Below are 12,648 nucleotides of genomic sequence, written 5' to 3'. Positions count from 1 at the left end.
GTCCTACTATCACAGGGGGGCGTTGCTGCGATTGTGGAGCTCCTTACCCAAAAATAACAGTTCAGCTCTATGACACATTTTTTGGCAGCAACACAAAACAGAATGTGCCTATTGGCCCTTTAACACGATGCTGGCCCCAACCTCAAGGGACTGCCATTGCCTTAAAAGACTGCTGGCCCCCAATAAAAAATGTGCCGCCAAAATGGGGAAGATGAGCAGGGGTCAGTGCTGTCCCGTCTCAACCCAGGGCTGCCATGAGGCAGCCCCGTTTCCCCGAAAGTTTAAAAATAGAGGAAAGTTTCCACACTGCAATAGCTCCGGCCCCCCTCCCCCCCAAAGTCCAAGATTAAGTAGGGTCCTTGGCCAACAACCCTGGACCCCCCCCCCCTCCAAAAGCTCAAGTACAAAAAAGTAGGCCCCTGAGGCCCTGCCACCCTTGCTGACAACCTCACCCCACTCCTGACCCCCTCCCACACTCCCAAACCTTAAAATCAAGTTCGGCTGGGGCACACCCTCATACCTGGCCTGGTCAGTGCCTTTTTTTCAAAATGGTGCCGACCTGACCTTGTCCCAGTCAGGTCCGATTCCTGGTCCTTGCCCCAGTCACATAGCTGGGACAAGGTCAGGGCAGCATCATTTTGAAAAATGGCACCGACCAGACCAAGTGCGAGGGTGTGCCCTGCCCCCATCTTAGGATCCGCAACTTGATTTTAAGTTTCAGTGGATGCAGGAGGGGATCAGGGGTAGGGGAGGGTGTCGGCTGGGAATGACCAGGGATCAGGGTCCTATTTTTTGTATATGAGCTTTTGGGAGAGGTGTGAAGGGGTATCGGGAGGCCTGGGAACCTACTTAATTCTTGGGATATTTTGAGTTGATGTATGTAATGTGGGCACATTGGGCAAAGAGTACAGTGGGCCATTTTGGCTCTTTGGATATTTTTAAGGGTGACCCTAATGGGAAGGGGAAATGGAGACCCTATATTACTAACCCTGGGTTTACTTGGTGCCCTGGGAATTCTACAAAAATACATGTAAAAGTGAAAGCATTTCCAGAGCTGAAGGGCTTGCTTTGGCCCAGCTCCCGGACCGCCCACACGCCCCCGATCCGACACCACGCCCCCTGGTCACGGCCCCGACCGCCCCTTTTTGCAAGCCCCGGGCACGCACAGGGGGGTTTTAAAAGGGTTACGCGCGTACCTTATGCACATAACCCTTTAAAAATCCGGCCCAATATTTGTAGTGTTGCCTTTTCATAGATAGGGTTGTTACTGTTTGAGTGTGTTCCATAATGCAGATGTAACTTTGTGCAGATTAGTTTCTGTGCATTATTGCAGATCCTGGGACTGTGTTAGGTGCTATATTTCTCTTTCCATTTCTCCAGGTTCGCACTGCATGCAGAGTGGCTTTTTTGGTTTTCCATTCCAGCTTCTGTCTCCATATTTACAATGTGTGGTCGTACTGTACTTGGTGAAGGTCAGTTCTGGGTGTGTGACCGAGGTGAGGTATTTTACTAGCATGTAGGCAATTGTATCAATCTTATTTGTTGTGTTTTCTCAATAGGATATGCATTAATGGTAAATTATTGCCTTTTCATAAGGAGGGCTATTGTGCCTGGTAGTAAAGGGAGAATATCTTTTTTTTTTGCATGGTGAGTTCTATGGTTAATGCCCTAGCTCTGCTCTGCATCCATTGTTCTTCCCTTAGATATACAAATGCTAACTTTATCTTCAGTAACTGAAGGATCCTGGCAGACAATTAAAAGTTCCTCAACTACCTTTCAAACTGGCTCCAAAAAGGGTTTCAGATTATAATTTTAAAATATGTATTGTATATCTCCTCCAGCTTTTTTGCATGCAGGCAGCCTCTAAATATGTTTATAGGGTCCCTTATGCACAGAACAATTTTTTGCTTTGTTTTTATTTCTTTTTTTTTCATTTCATTTGTTTTGATTGTTTAAAACAAACAAAAAAAAAAGTCCAAACAACCAAAACTCAGAAAAAAGAATTAAAAATAAAACAAAAGATGTTGTATCATATCTAGTCCCTGCCATGTAAAGAATCCTCCTGAGCTCACTCCTCATAATCCCCCACCCTATGGACATTCTTATCTTCTCCACGGTGTGAAAAGCAGCAGAAACAATCACTGCTCTTCCTGCCTCACCAGGGTCTACATACATAATGGCACTGACTGTCCTGACCCAAAACCAGTGCCATTTTGAATTTTTCTGTACAACAAAATGCTGCTGGCCTCTTTGTGCATCCGTTCTTTGGACTTTTTTGCTTCTAAAACTTAGGTGATGGTTCATATTTTATGAGCTGATTAGTCTCAGAGATTAATTTAACTACACAAGCAGGTTCACTGTGGGAAGGGTAGCAACACTGTGAGAATTGTTGGAGTTGTTCTGGGGGAGTTTTTGCCATCTTGCTTCCCCCTGGGGAGAAGAAGGCACCCGGAGATTTTTTACCTGGGATGGATGTCATTTTGGGGTTTTATTCCCTCTCCCCCCACCTCATACACAAGGTTAATTATAAGTGAAGTCACCAGCTCAGCTGGGAGATTAGATGTTTTATTAAATTATATGTGAGTTTGGGAAGAAGTATAATTTTGATGATTTGCATTTAGTCTGTAATGTATTCTGTTCCAGCTCTTTCGAGAGTGGAGGGAGGATCAGAGTGCAACAGAAGTTCATATTGCTGTATTCTGTATTTATTCTTTGGGAGGGAATTAAATTTGTATATTGTTGTTTTAGTTTGTGATGAAGTCCATTCCAGAGACTTAATGAAAGTGGGGGTGGTACAGACTGTAGTAGGATTTATATTTAGTTTTGCATTTATATTTTATGCTGCTGTTGTATGCGATGAATTCTATTGTTGTTTTCTGTATATATCAGGCCTACTGTAACACGTTTGGCCTAGAGAAAGGTAAGAGTAAATTGAATTACAATTAAAGTACAATTTTGTTCAGTTTTCGTTTGCTTCATTTTGAAAATAAAACAAAATAGGAAATGTTGTAGACATATATGTAAACCGATGTGATCTTTATTCCATATAGGAACACCGGTATATAAAAATCTAAAAATAAATAAATAAATAAATATCCTTTTTCATTTCAGATGACAGCACATCCTAAGTCCCTTAACCATGCAGGCCAAAACTTAGAAATTTTCCTATTGGCTCTTACTTCCCCTAGTGGGATTGCTGAAATACTGTATTCTCTCTTTTTAGTGCTCGTCTACTATCTCTCTTCTCCCCTTCCCATCCCTTACTTATGACCAGAGGGAGGCAGGAGCAGGAGCAGCAGCAGCAAAAGCCCATATTCTCCTGGTATCAGATTGGGCACTAGAATCAGGATAGCAATAGAGGTGCAAGGCCTTATCTTATTCTTCATCTAGGTTGTATATCAACTCTCGGGCAGGAGCAGCAAAGAGGGACCAGATTTGTCACCTGCTCCCAGGTAGTTTAATGATGGCCAGGTTCAACAATCTCTGAGCTAAGTCTAATCCATAAGTCACTATAGGCCCTTTTTAAAAAGTTGTGCTAATGTATTTGCACATGGTAAACAGTGTTAACATAGCAAAAATGGAAAAAAAAACCATGTAGGACTTGCAAGTCTGGTGCATTTTTTCCTGGCCATCAAACCCAGAACAATAAGTTTTATGAAAATGATCTGATTTGTATCAAATGCATGCAAAATAATTTATTGTCATACAAATTAATTAGTACTGCAGGATGCAGAAAATCTTTGCATGCGTGCTAGTCCCCCATGAGAATCAGCAAGTTAATGTGCTTATCACTGCTCCTGGGGTTGGAAATTTAAAGGATCCACAAAACCACCTAGAAGACCTCCCCCAAACAAATAAACCCTACTCCCTCATAAGTGTAATGGTAGCTTGAATCCTTCATGGTATTCAGTTTCCTAACACAATATTAGATCCTTACACATAAAGGAAACTATTTTTTATTTCAATCCTTTATTTATATTTATCTTATACAAAAGTTTTTCACATATGTATAAAACAATACACCACCCTAAATACCCCACAATACACATTCATACACACCATTCATACCATTTTAAAATTCATACCCAATACCCAACAATATAGGATCCTACTTGTTTTGCTTTCTCAGAGCTTCCTCAGGGGTTATTGCAGATATTCAAATACAGTACTTACAACATCAGAGTCACATTTTTGTGTTATTAACAATACTTTCTCTCTCCAACAGATTCTTACAAATGTTCAAATATTATATTCATTACTTTGATGTCATATTGTACATTTTCTGATATTATTCATATCACTGTAATTCTTCATAACTTGGGACTTCACTAATGCTGTCAAATACTTCACCATGTAATCTTCCTGGGTTATAATAATATTATTCTTCTTATCTCCGAACCATACCGGTTTTCTTCCCAATATTTTTTTATCTCCCTTTTTACCGAATCTTCCCTATTGTCTGTTACTTCTCATCCTACCACTCCTGTGTCTCAAACCATCACTCATTTCAACTTGTCTGCAGCTCCACTGAATCCTGTGCAATATGTTCTTTTTCAAGTTCTCCCGAGCCAATGCTTAAATATACTCTCGTGATTTTCCTTTTAAATCAAACAACTTCTCTTCATTTGAACTTCACCAACAAACTAGACTAACGCATGCGGCATGGTAGACGTATTAGAGACGCGAAGAGAAGCTAGTGAGTCTAGTTTGTTGGCGAGGAGCAGTAGCAGTAGCGGCGTAATTAACAAATATAACATTTTTTTTTTTACAGATTTTTAACAAATATAAAAAATTACCTTTTTTTTCTGTTAAAAATTTTTTATATTTGTTAATTATGCTAAGTTATGTTTTAGTAACTGCTTTTCTAATTGTACTTAATTCAATTGTAGATTTAGGCTATGGTTTGCCGCTCTGTTACTACATAAAAGTATGTTTATGTAGTTTCACACTCATCAGAAGCTACGTGAGTTGATATTTTTTCTTTAGAAATTTTTATTATAAATATGGATCTGTAACTATATCGGTTGTTTTAAATATTATTATTTTAAGTTTTAGCCCCTGATGCCGCCTTCGTGGTGAAACTCGGCCGGAGTCGGGCTTCTTAATAAAATACATTACTAAAATCTTTCCACGGCATAAGGTTGTCCCCTTGTTGTTTTTTGCCTAGAGAGACTGTAGCACATGGAGTTATCATTCTTCTTTTTATGATGGTGATTTTTGCCATTCTTGCCTGGATTCTATTTTTTAAGTTACAGTAAAATGTTTTGATTGAATACCACTCTAAGTCTCTGCCTGCTTTCATGGAACCTGAGAGCCAGCCTGCTGAAAACTGAAGTGACCTACAAGAGGGCGTACTGCTAAAGCAGTGATTGGGAGTCTAGAGATATTGTGTTGGGTTCCTAACCCCAAAAGCCTAAGGCCCCAGCTTCTCAGGTGACAACTATTTCAGAGAAGTTATTACAAGAGTGTGAGGTCCAGCACAGTTGAGTCTGGCACTGGGATTGTGTGGCTCTTGCATTAGAGACACCAAGCCAAGAGGGGTTTACATAAACAACTCTACCTCTCCCACCCCAATCCCTACAGATAGATACCTGCAAGCTTACTGTTCAATCCTCAGTCACTCCTGCCCCACTGGCGCCATTTTACAAAATGATGCCAGCTGACTCCAGGCCCTCCTTTATGCTTATCTCATGGCAAAGAAAGCCTGGATTTAGCTGGTGACATTTTAAAGATGGTGCCAGAAGGCCAGGAGAGATTGGGGATTGCTACTGCCCCCACTAGGCCCCCAGGGATTCAACAGTAAGCTTGGAAGGGGGGAGGTGAGAGGTGAAAAAGAGGGGTGATTTGCTTATGAAGTGAATAGTTGGAGGGGTTACCTTTGCTAAATGAAGGGCTCAATTGATGGTTTGGGGGGAGCCACTGATCCCCAGGGAGTTTTGGATAGGGAGTTTGGGGGTTCATTTATGGAATAGGTGGAAGCCATCCTGTTTTGCTATGGCCAGGATCAGGCAGAAAACTACTGCAGGATTCACTAAACTGCCTTACTCGGTAGTGCACTTTAGTAAATAGGCTCTGTGTTAGTTATCTGCCTGCACTTTCCATTGACTTTTATGTGTGTGCAATATCCCGCAGCAACAGCAAGAAAAAGTAGCATCAGGTGAAAAAGAATCAAACAGATATAAATAGAAGAAAAGCAAGAAGTGGCAGACTACACTTCCAAGTCATACATTTTCTGTTGTGCGTCCCGTCCGCGCTCGGCCCGCACCCGGGCCTGCTCACCTCACTAATTCCTCCAAGGGTCTCGGGTCGTCCTCCCCTGCAGCAACAGCGAACACAGCCAGGCCTTGGCGTCCCGCGGTGGTGGTCGCCGGGCATTCCACCTCCAGCCAGGCCTCACGGCGGGGTTCGGCATCCTCCGTGGCATCTGCCCCGCCCCTAGGCACACGCACGCAGACCGCCTGGTCCCTTAAAGGGCCAGGAGCAGATCCCAGCTCCGCGGTGCGCCCTGATTGAACGTTGCTTAAGAGGAAGTGCCTGCCTTCACTTCCTCGCCTTGGCAATCGGGTCGATCATGCTGTGATTTCTAGTTTGCCTCTGCGTTTCCAGTCTTTGTTCCAGTCTCGTTCCAGCCTTATTCCAGTCTTCTCCCAGTCGTGTTCCAGCATCCTTCTGTTCCTGCATCCTCCTGTTCCTGCGTCTCCCCAGGTAGTATCTCTCGGACTGTCTTCACGGTACTGACCTCTGCCTGTTCTTGATCGCCACCTGGATTTGACCTTTGCCTGTTTCCTCGACCACGTCTGTACGCTGCCTGTAACCGACCTCTGCCTGAATACTGACCACATCTACAAGCTGCCTGGAACCGACCTCTGCCTGACCACTGACCACATCTGACTGTTGCCTGGAACCTGACCTCTGCTTTGGCTGATTACACTATCTTGACTCTGGCCCTGATCCTTGCCATATATTCAGAGACACTCTTCTGGCCTTCTCTGGCACCCCGAACTTCTAGCCTGAACATTGACTGCGCACCCTTGATCGTGGTGGGCACACCATTGAACTTTCTCTCAAGGAGATCCTGTGAGACCCACCTAAGACCAGGCGGCCCGGGTAACCAAGGGCTCAACCCAAGGGAACCCCGGGCTGCTAGTGGTGAAGCTCCAGCTAGCCTCTGTCTCCTCTTGTGCTCTGCCTCCTGGTGGCAGGCGCTCTCTGGGTCCGTCCAGGGAGTCTACCAATCCTGCACTAGGCCAAGGGTCCACCTCCCGGCGCAACATTTTCTACCTAAAACAAGATGCATGCATGCTTTACATCTATCACTCCTGAGCCTCGTGTTCTCTTGCACTGCCCTGCCCAAAACAATATTTTTTTCCAGAAGCTTTCTATGCACATTGTAAATTTGATCTCCAAATGAACATAAATGCCAAAAATTGTTGCCATAATCCAAAAATTCTAATTGATTCTGAAATGTTAAAGGTTGCCTATGGAGATGCCTCTAGGACAGCATTAATTAATTTCAATAAAGACTGCTTAGTATTCAGCACTGTACAAACTAAGGGCCTGATTTACTAAAGATTTGATAAAGAATGGGAGAAAAGCCATAGCGTATCAGGTGCAAAGTGTACTGCTTATTTTGGAATGGTTTCATTCCCTCACAGCTCTTCACCCTTCTATAATCACCTAAATCCTCTAGATATAAAGACACACAACTAAGCCTTTCCCCCACATCAAGACTCACATCATAAAACTAAAGTATTTGTATCCAGTTTATATAACATTAGTGAGCTGCTCCATATGGACACTTGTTGATTTCCTTCCCAAAATGTTTTATTCATTCCCTCATTCCCACCTGCCAGCCCTCTGCCTTCCACCTTCACCCCTCCCTGCTTCCCAAAATAAAAAGGTTTGGCATGCCACATCAGCATCTGTCAATAGATAAAAAATGAGAGTCTCTTGGTTCCTTTACCATTTTAGTTTTCTGATTTTCTACCCACAGAAAAATGATCACAATAAGTATTCCAAAAAAAAAGATAGAAAAATATTCACGATGTTTCTAAAAGTAAAGATTCAAAACCTATATCCACACAGAATAAGTAATTAAGGCTTGGCAAAACAATCGATGGTACTTCTAATTAGAAAATATCTGTGGCCCTCTGTATGCCAGACATACACAGAGCAAATAGTAACATTCGCACGCTATCAAATTACAGCTATTACTGATATTATTTTGGAATTCTTTGTGCAGTTCTTCAGCAATTCCCTTGATACTTTCAGAGCAGCTATGTACAAATATGTTAACACATGTTCTCCACCTACTAATAACTCAGACCTCTTGCCTCTAACTTTCCAGTACCAGTACTCTTGTTTGCTCTAAGAGACACAACACATTCCTGTAATACTGGTGGAAGTCACTGTCATGAGACAGTATTGGCAGGAAATGTTGCTGCAGTTAGGATTCAGAGGTTGCAGAAGTTCTTCCAGCATGGTTTTTTTTGTTTGGTTTTTTTTTTGAGGGGGGGGGGGTGTTGCCATCTCTTGAGATGTGGTTATAATCACTTCCCTCGTTTCCTCTACAAAGTTAATGTCACAACTTGCACTAAGGGGGTCATTTTCTAAAGCGATCGCACGCGAAAAGTCCCTTTTCGCGAGCGATCCCTAAATGTGGGTGGCGTCAAGACCGGAAGAGGAGTCGTCGGGGCGGCACCGGGGCGGACACCGGAAAGACGTCTCGGACGGCGAAAGGTAAGCTTCTTGATCGCTGCCAGTTTCGCGCCGAATAACTACACCGTTTATGGTGTAGTTATTCTGCGCAATGCCGGCAGCGATCACACCGCGGAGGTGCGATCGCTGCCGGCTATCGCAGAACTGCCCCCCCGCTTTGCCACCCTGCCCCCCCCCCCCCCCCGTTGCTGCGGAATTCACGCCGCTGCGGTGTGTTAGTAAATCTAGGCCTAACTGAGCTGTACAAAGGAACAAAAGAATCCGTATTTACAGGTTAGTAATTAGAAAGGAAAGAACATCATTCCTCACTTTTTCTCCAGGTACTGTCATTCCAGTTTTCATTCCTAACTCTTTGCTTGCACTGTTGATTCTTTCTTCACCATAGACTGCCCTGCCTTATTCTCATGCCACTTCACTCAACTGTATTTCCCCTCCTCTCTCTGACTTGGTTTCTACTTTTTGCTGCCTTCTCGCTGACCTCTCCTGTAGCTCCCTCCAACATGCCCAAATATTATGAGTCAGTATTCATACCATTACCCAAGCAGTTTTCCATGACTTAATATAACTAAAACATCAGTTCAGTATCTGAAGAAATACTATTTTAAAACCTAAATATTTAAAACAGTAAAAATATTTTCATGCATTATATTGTACATGTTTTTAAAGTTCTATATTAATATAACAGTATATCTTACAGTGCAGGACTCTAGTATTCTTGTTCACAGAGAAACCAAGCAACTGCTAGCTGAAGTAACTATTAAAGGACCACCATATTAAAGAAGCTTTAATGAAGGAGCTCTTGAAACCATATAGGCCCCATCGTCAAATACTACCTGAAATATCACATCCTCCCTTGACTCCAAAACATCTTAAATAAAAAATGTCAACTCATTTTATTATTTATGTATTTATTTATGTATTTATTCACCTTAAGGTCAAAAAGGGATTTCTACGCTCACAAGATCCACGACCTTATATTTAACACTAAAGCATTATTCTCATACGTATCCGAACTTACACATACTAACGCCCCTACGATCCCCAACGATCAGGCACAATCCAAGGCCAACGAAATGGTGCTCTTCTTCCAAAACAAAATTTCCAACCTTCTAACTCTGCTACCCCCTAGCCCCTCTTCCACCACCAACCCCTACCTTCTACCAAACAAAAATATCTCTCTTGATTCGTTTGAACCCACTACTGCTTCAGAGATCCAATCTCTATTAAAGAAAATGAAACCTTCCTCCCATCCCTTCAACCAAATCCCTTCAAAACTTCTCCTGCTAATACCTGACACCATCTCCAAACCCCTGGCTGATATCATAAACTGTTCTTTAGTTCGGGGAATCTTCCCAGATGCCCTAAAACTGGCATCTCTCAAACCTCTTCTAAAGAAACCAAATTTGGATCCAAGAGACCCTAACAACTTCCGCCCTATCTCCAATCTTCCTTTTATAGCCAAGATAATGGAAAAACTAGTTAATTCACAACTTTCCGATTACCTAGAAGATCACAAATTACTGCACCCCACCCTATACGGGTTTCGCAAGGCATTAAGCAATGAATCCCTTTTCATTTCACTGACGGACTACCTCATCATGGGTCTGGATAAAGGACAATCCTTCCTACTAATCCTCCTGGACCTTTCTGCGGCGTTCGACATCATCAACCATTCAATGCTCCTTAACCGACTGACGGACATCGGAATAACAGGAACGGCATTTACTTGGTTCAAAACCTTCCTTAGTAACAGAGGTTACAAGGTCAAAATTAACAATAAAGAATCCCCTCGCAACAGTTCCTCACTAGGAGCTCCGGAAGGTTCCTCTCTTTCCCCACACTCTTCAACATCTACTTACTTCCTCTATGCCAGTTGTTAACCAATCTTCACCTAAAAGATTACCTTTATGCCGACGACGTGCAAATTTTGATCCCCATCAAAGAATCAATTACAAAAACACTCGAGCACTGGGAAATTTGCCGACAAGAGATCAACCACCTCCTCTCTAGTTTAAACCTGATTCTAAATTCAGCGAAAACGGAACTCCTCCTCATTTCCCCAGATAACAGCAATACTACACAAAGTACACCATCCAACATCTTTGTCACCCAAGCAAGAGACCTAGGAGTCATAATCGACAACCACTTAAGTTTAAAAACATTCATCAACCGTACTGCCAAGGACGGCTTCTATAAACTACAGGTACTAAAAATAATTAAACCTCTCCTTCACTTTCAAGACTTCAGAACAGTCCTTCAAGCTGTAATATTTTCTAAGTTAGACTACTGCAACTCTATCTTGTTAGGTCTCCCTTCTTCATCCATTAAACCTCTCCAGATGCTACTAAATGTGACGGCCAGAATTCTGACAAACACCAGAAGAAGAGATCACATCTCCCCCATTCTCAAGAATTTACACTGGCTCCCAATACACTTCAGAATTCTCTACAAGTCCATCACCATCATTCATAAAACCATCTATTCTCAAGCCCCTCTTAGCATTCAAATCCCACTCAGACTACACTCCTCATCTAGACCCATCAGAGAAGCATACAGAGGATCCCTTCACATTCCCCAAACAAAAGCCACTCACCATCAAGCATTCAGAGAACGGGCCTTCTCCACAGCGGGACCATCTATATGGAATACCATTCCCCCTGACCTCAGACAGGAACCATGCTTACTAACATTCAGAAAAAGACTTAAAACATGGTTGTTTAGACAAGCCTTTCCCGAACCTAACTGACTCATCTAACTTGCCCAACAGACACAATGCAACTACCTCTAAGATTCCTGTCAGCACTATATCAAAAACTGATGATAACAGACTATGATGTTAGCACTATGTAAATAAGTATACCACTCTTTGATATTGTTAAATTATTCCTGCCCATCTTCTTCTCCCAGTTCCAGTCTCCCATGTTTTATTGTAACTTTTTTGCTCCTCACCATTTGTTAATTGTTAAAGTTATCTCACCCCCAGTTACCTGTAAACCAGCATGATGTGATTGTATCATGAATGCCGGTATATAAAAGCTCTAAATAAATAAATAAAATAAATTTACAAGAATGAACAGCCTGCCATATTACCAATATTGCTGTATTACTGTATGTTCACGGCAGGTTACATTTATAAAAGTAACATTAAAACAGTTAAATAATACTGTCAATAAAACAGGTAAAAAAAAAAGCTCAAACTAACTATAAACCTGCATTGAACAATATAATTGGATGTGAAATGCACAATAAACTATCAATATCAACTCAGCTATCTTTAGTTAATCCTTGCAAAACACATTCTTTTTCACTCACAGCTCTGCTAGGAAGGAGAGGCTGCTGCCTATGAAATATGAATGATTAATTAATGAACAGAGGAATGTAGTTCAAACTGCCCATACACGCAGAGGCTCAGCTGATACATTTTTAATGCATACATTTATGAAATTATTTTGTTTTCTGTCAAACAAGTTTGATCTGGTGCTGATCTTTTTTGAAATGACCAGGGTTTAGTTGCCTACATTTGGAATTCTGATCCACAGGTTGAGAACTGCAAACCTAAAACAAACGGCAAGTAGTAAAGGACCCAATGCAGCATAGGCATTAATAAATCAATAAATCCTATATTAATGAAGGTCTTTGGAGTGTAGCTTTGGATTCTGTTATGTGCTGTGCGAAACTGAGATAGTTCTCTCATTTCTAAAGACGAAAGCTGTGCCATGAAAATGCAACCAAGGACTTCATTCATCCAAATTCTTTATGGCCTCTGGAGGATAAATCGCAGAACATATTCAGCTTTGGGCAAATACCAATTGTCATAAAAGGAGATAGTCACAAGATCTATGACATAAAAAAAAAGATATTTGTCACATAGGCACATAGAAATTGATGGCAGATAAGACCAAAAGCCCATTCCTGATGAAAAAACTGAGA

The 12,648-nt window shown here is 42.0% G+C and overlaps 1 protein-coding gene across 5 annotated transcripts in view; it reads right to left on the bottom strand.

The window, feature by feature from the left end:
• ADAMTS12 (ADAM metallopeptidase with thrombospondin type 1 motif 12) overlaps positions 1–12,648 on the bottom strand; it is a 1,111,988-nt gene that overhangs the window by 679,796 nt on the left and 419,544 nt on the right. The window lies entirely within an intron of this gene.

Source organism: Rhinatrema bivittatum, chromosome 1 (assembly GCF_901001135.1).
Source record: "Rhinatrema bivittatum chromosome 1, aRhiBiv1.1, whole genome shotgun sequence".
NCBI classification, from domain to species: domain Eukaryota; kingdom Metazoa; phylum Chordata; class Amphibia; order Gymnophiona; family Rhinatrematidae; genus Rhinatrema; species Rhinatrema bivittatum.
Note: the sequence above shows the minus strand (reverse complement) of the source record. Positions and strands in the feature narration are given on the sequence as shown.